General features: G+C 40.3%; 1 non-coding gene across 1 annotated transcript; it reads right to left on the bottom strand.

The window, feature by feature from the left end:
• Positions 1 to 624: 624 nt before the first annotated feature.
• Positions 625 to 750, bottom strand: LOC118983988 (small Cajal body-specific RNA 24). Its single transcript, XR_005065841.1, has one exon.
• Between the last annotated feature and the right edge of the window lie 5,138 nt (positions 751 to 5,888).

Genomic DNA, 5,888 nt, shown 5'->3' with positions numbered 1-5,888 from the left:
TTAAGCATCTTAAAATTTTGTTTGTCTCAGTGAGCATATTCGAATCTAAGTTAATGTTACCATTAATGCCATTTTGGTAGACTTAATGTATAAAGAAAGGTATATATATATGGTTCTAGAGTGGAGAATTCCAACCACTCCACCTAATATTTGAATATTCTCTGCTCCACATGGTGGTTGCCCCTGGTTTCTGTTTAAATATCCAAAGTCAGGGGAGGCTAAGGCATCATCTACTTTGGTACTATACATCAACTGTTTAAAAAATCCCATCTTATTTGGGGATTTTTAATTCTCACGTAAGATATTGGGTAAGAACTCCATCTTCGGAGCAGCTTTTGCAGGTTAAATCAATGGTGGATTGACAAGTAGTGGGTATAATAAACTGATTGAAAGCTTTTGGAGAGGGGCGGGTTTGTAGCATTTTCCAACATTTGTGGTTTAAAAAATTGCCTCAGGGATAAGTTCAGCCTACCAAGATGCTGCTGTTGAGTACAGAATTGGAAGAGGTGTACACAGTGGATTTTGGGAGCCATTAAGATATGTCTCCAGCCGACCGGTTAAATGTCAACTCTACTACCTGGAACCTATGTGGAGTTAATTTATTTGAACATTTTTTTTCTTTTTATATGTCAGTGGTGGAATGATTCACCATTTTTACTTGCCAAAGGTGAACAGAAGGCTACTGTGTTTCTCTAGGACATTCGCAGTTTTCTTCACCTTAAGAAGAAACGGAATAAAAGTAGGTGTCCACTATTTGAACCTTTTCAAGTTTAGCTTTTCTCAAACATTCACTATAATGGGGCACCTATATTGCATGGTGAGAATTGAATACTCGCAATCATCTAACACAGAATAAATGCTATATAAGTCAATACTCATTGTCATGATTAATATCCTGTGCATCTCGTGATTCCTAAAACAGAATACTTTAGATCTTCCTTCTGCTTTATGGTCACGCATATGCTTGAATCCAAATATCATATTCCCTCTAGAGACCCAAATCTTATTGATTTTTAATTATCCTAAAGTAGATTTCTACATGAACTTCACATTTCTCAAAATGGTCACTCAAAGACAGAGTCTACATCCCAGCCCCCTCCCCTCCTTGGGGCGGTCCCGTTTTTTGCTTCTTTCCATACAATCGGCAGCCATCAGCCAGACTGCCCTTTTAACACAGAGGATGTACGTCTGCTCCAGCAGCGCCTGTGCCATCTAGAAAGCTGGCCGTGTTGCTGACTGAGTTTTCTGCTTTCCTCTTGTAGATTTTAATTTGCGTGCTCTAAATTTAGTAGATGTCTGTCTTACTGGGAGACTCTCAGAAGTCGGCAGAGCATCTCAGGTGTGCCAGGAAGAGGTGGAGGCGGAGTAAACCCATCACCGCCTTGGTGAGGAATGCTGGATCCGTAGTGCCCAGACCCGAATTTACTCATGCTTTACTTGTGAATCATCCAAAACAAGAACAGTTCTCTCCCAGAAACAATTCCTCTTTTTTTCCCCTATGGATGATTATATTTTCAGTGGATTTTTTCAATCTTCCCCAAATTTAATATAGGATGCTTAAAAATACAGAATGTCTTAATCCCAATTCTTTTTTTTAAAGCACATGAATACCCAAACTAATGCAACAAGAAATCTGAAAGGCTGTGCATCTAATTTGGTACTTTTATTTTTCGATTATAGTTCACACATAATATTATTTTGTGTGGGTTTCAGGGGTGTGGCACAGTGATTAGACAGTTGTGTGCTTTACAAAGTGTTCCCCCCAGTATTGCCAGTATCTACTTGGCACCGTACATAGTTATTGCAATATTGTTGACTATGCAAGCTGTGCATCTATTAAAGCAGCTGTATTTGTAACCAAAAAACTTTCCTAGGAATAAAGAATGAAAGCCTGGATGGCTTTCTAGGTGAATCCTATGAGATACTATAGACAAAAATAATAGTCGTTCTGCCCAATTCTCTTCTAAAAAATGGAGGAGAAGGGGAGCTCTTACCATTGATTTTTATAAAAACAACTGAATGAATCAGATACTAAAATTTGAAAAGGACAGAAAAAAATGACAGACTAAAATCCCTCAAGATTACTGTAGTAATCTTGCAGTAATCTGCCACAATTCATGAGTAGAGACACCTAGGAATATATTAAAATTGGGTTTATGCAGTAATGCAAGACTGGTTCCGCATTAGAAAAATTAAATAATATAAACTCATAAAACCAACAGAATAAAGAGAAATCATCATATCAATAGATTAAAAAACTATTTTGACCCTGACCTCAATGGCTCAGTTGGCTGGGCATCATCCGTCATCGCAAAAGATCCCCAGTTGCTCTCCTGCTCAGTGCACAGGCCTGGGCTGTGGTTTCAGTCCCTGGTCCAGGCACGTAGGAGAGGCAAGCGATTGATGGTTCTGTCTCACATCGATGTTTTTCTCCCTCTTTTTCTCCCTCCCTGTCTCTAAAACAAAATAAATAAAATTTTAAAAATTTAAAAAATATGTAAAATTCAACTCTCAGCAACTCCATAAAAAAGGAAAATTCCTCAGTTTAATAAAGCACATTAGAAATAACTCTACAGTTCACATACTTAACGATGAAACAAAACCCCTAAACTTTCCCAGGAAAAAATGCTGCTACAAATAATTTGAAGTATTTTTCTTAAGCTGGACAAAACTTAGATGTGCAGACTTAAAGAAATTAGTCAATTAACTGAAAAGAATTAATGCATACCTAGATACATACTTCTAATACTCATTATAAGGAAGACAATGCCCTACATACATTTCATCAAAAAGAAAAATAACAAAAGCAGCACAAAACAACGCGCTGGCCCCAGACTTCTCCTCCGAAACACTTAAATCCAGATGGCAGGAGAGCAACTGCCTGGAGAGCTCTGTCCCAAAGGTTGACTCAGGCTAAATTTAAAAAAAATCCCTCTTATCCAAAGTTGAGGAAGAAGGCATGGTTCTTTGAAATGCACGGGATTGCTTTACAAAGAGCAACAGAACAATTTAACATACAGTGGACATCTTGGCTTGATTTTGGGGCCTGGGTTTACATTAGAAAATATTTACTTGTAACTAAATCTGGGCAGGAGTGTCATTTATGCAGAATTACCATATTTGTAAGCCTAAAGGTCATTTTTGCATAATAACTGCATTTAAGCTTTAGCATCAGACAGTTGTCATTTAGATATGGCTCCAGTGTGGATTTGCTGAGTGACTTCCTTCCTTTGACTCTGAGCCCTAGAAACAAGCATTAGCAGCTGGGGGTAGTTTTAATGAGGGCTGTATTCTCAGCAAGTGTATGATACGTGACTCCCCCCAAAATAACTCATTATTTTGTATCAATGGTGTGTATTTTTTAATTTGAAGAGACCTAAGTTTTTTATGCTAACTGTTTCAATTCACAGTAGTATATCTGACTAGTTTCTCCCTGTGGGTCTTTTTTTTTCTCTAATGTCCCTCGCATACAAGCCTTTGATAGTATCACACCCAGCATTTGTGTAATACATATTTCTTTATAGTATAGACTGAATACAAATTGATTTCTATCCTAGCACCCAACAAAGAGCCAATAAAACCTTAACACTTATGACATATCCATGCCATTTTCACGTTGATTATGAAGTAAAGTCAAATTATTATTCTCAACGTGTAAAGTGATATTTCTGAACATTCCAGCTTAATTTTATCTACCTCTCCCCTACACTTCCTCTTCAGGTCTTTCCAAATATGCAAGTTATTTATTATCCCCAAATCTTGCATATGATATTACTCTTGTGAGATATCCAACTTTAAAGATGTGGAATCCCACATTTCCTTCTACCAGGAAAAGGCGCTATAAATTCTGTAAGAAACTTTGTCTAGAAAACGCAGCTCTAAAGGGCAGAAGCGGTGACACAGGGTCCCTTTGGGAATCCCTGGGACCTGGCTGTTCATGCATCTGGGCCCTGCTGGGGGTGACCGTTATCTTGTTTACTGGACCCACAGTTTTGCATCACGTCTTCCCTAATCTGCTTCTTCATCCAACTTTCAAATCACATAAATCGCTGAGTCTGTTCTCTTATGTTCTCACAGCGTCACTTCTGGGCTTTTGCCAAAGCACCTGTCCCACATCGTCACCTGTGTTTGTGGGTCTGCCCTGGGAGACGGTGAGTTTGCTATAAAAGGTGGCTGTGCCTACTCCACTCCCTGCCTCTTGCCCCCCAGAATGTGTCTGGGGCACAGTGGGCACTCTAGAACCTTTGTGTATCTCCTTTCCAACTTATTCCCTCAGCAAGCATTTTCTGACTGGTCGTCTTTGAGGGCAGAGTGAAATTGAATCACCGTTCATTCGAGACAATTACCACGCCAGCTGCTGCGGGAGGGAGGCCCCGACCTGGAGGGACTGACTCTGTGACCGTCAGCTCACCTTTTTCCATCCCAAGAAGAGCTGGGTGCTTGATATTTAAGCTCAATGTTGGGATTTAAAGAAAACCCATCCATTTACAGAGGGGTACTGCTCCTGGGAAGAAAAATCAGTGTTTTACGAAAGCCCTCATTAAATTACACTGACCAGTTCCTTAACTTATTAACTATATGCTTTGAGATGGGCCCTTCCCCATTTCTTGGTCTCAGTTTTGTGAGATTTATGAAATCTTCCTATTGTATAGGGCAAGTGTATTGGCTCTGATATATACATTATTAGTTCTTTCAAAGTTAGAGATACACATGGTAATAAAAATAACTTGTCTCTGGGTTACAGTCTCTCCCCTGCTTTATATTGTTTTGAGTTTTCAACTCTAATCTGTTATAGAGGATCTCACAGAAGTAATGTCTGCTTAAATGTAGTCGGTAGGGTAATAATATGGGCATAATGATTTATAGTTTTAATACGAACATTTCTCCTAAAATGCCATATGATGTGCTTGAGGGTGGTGGTGTTATGTTACAGAATTACATGGTTATGATTTTGCAATAAAAGACTTTGTAATAAGAAAGGGATGTGACTTGGGCTGGTCCTGTCTTTTCTGTTTACGATCCCAAAATCGCAGTAAAACAGGAAAGAGGGGCTTTCCTTCCTGCATATTCTCATCCACTCAGCAGTCACCGAGCACCCACTGTGGAGCAGACACTGTGTCAGACACTGAGAGTATAGACCATGGACCTTCCGGTGAGTCAGCTCCATTCAACACGAGCTGAAATCAAATGATTAGCCAGGACGGGAACCCGCAGGTGCTATACCGGATCCCTTTCGTTAACCCAGCCAATAAGTTCAACCATTGCTCCAGACAGCCTGGAGGCTCCTTTCATTTCTGGCTTCTGCTTTGGAAGACAGGATTTTTTTTAAAAACAAGTATCTTGGTATTTTTGAAGATGATACTTAGCCAGAAATATATGTACTCGCCTGAAAATCTGGCCTGGAAACCGCTTCTGCTTGGGAACTGGCTCAACTCTCCAGTTGCCAAAAGAGCTTCCTAGCAGAAATGTGACCCCAGCAAGAGAGAGGCCGAGGACGTGAGAGCGAAATCACTGGGGGCTGGCGTGAAACAGCTGGGTGGGGAAGGAGCCAAACTTGTCGAGGAAAAATAGAATCAATGGGATGGTTAGCTCAGTGACAAAGAAATTGAAAGCGAATCGTGGAACAGGTTTCATTTCCTTTTTTAAATGCTGGAAAGTGAGGATGTGATGGCTGGTTCAAGGGTAAAGTACCAGCGCGGTCAGGGAGGGCACAGGGCCTCCCTTTCCCATCTATTCTCTTTTCCAGGAGAATTCTGCTCCAGGGAAAGAGAGAGGACAGAATGCTCCTCACCCTTCCTTTCTCGCCTCCACTGTGTCCTTCCTAACCTTTCTTCTCACTCCATCCTCTCCCATTTCTCCTCTGCTATTCATGTTTCGTTTCATATAAC

This window comes from Sturnira hondurensis, unplaced genomic scaffold (genome assembly GCF_014824575.4).
Source record: "Sturnira hondurensis isolate 20B ecotype Veracruz unplaced genomic scaffold, ASM1482457v3 Scaffold0003090, whole genome shotgun sequence".
NCBI lineage: Eukaryota > Metazoa > Chordata > Mammalia > Chiroptera > Phyllostomidae > Sturnira > Sturnira hondurensis.
Note: the sequence above shows the minus strand (reverse complement) of the source record. Positions and strands in the feature narration are given on the sequence as shown.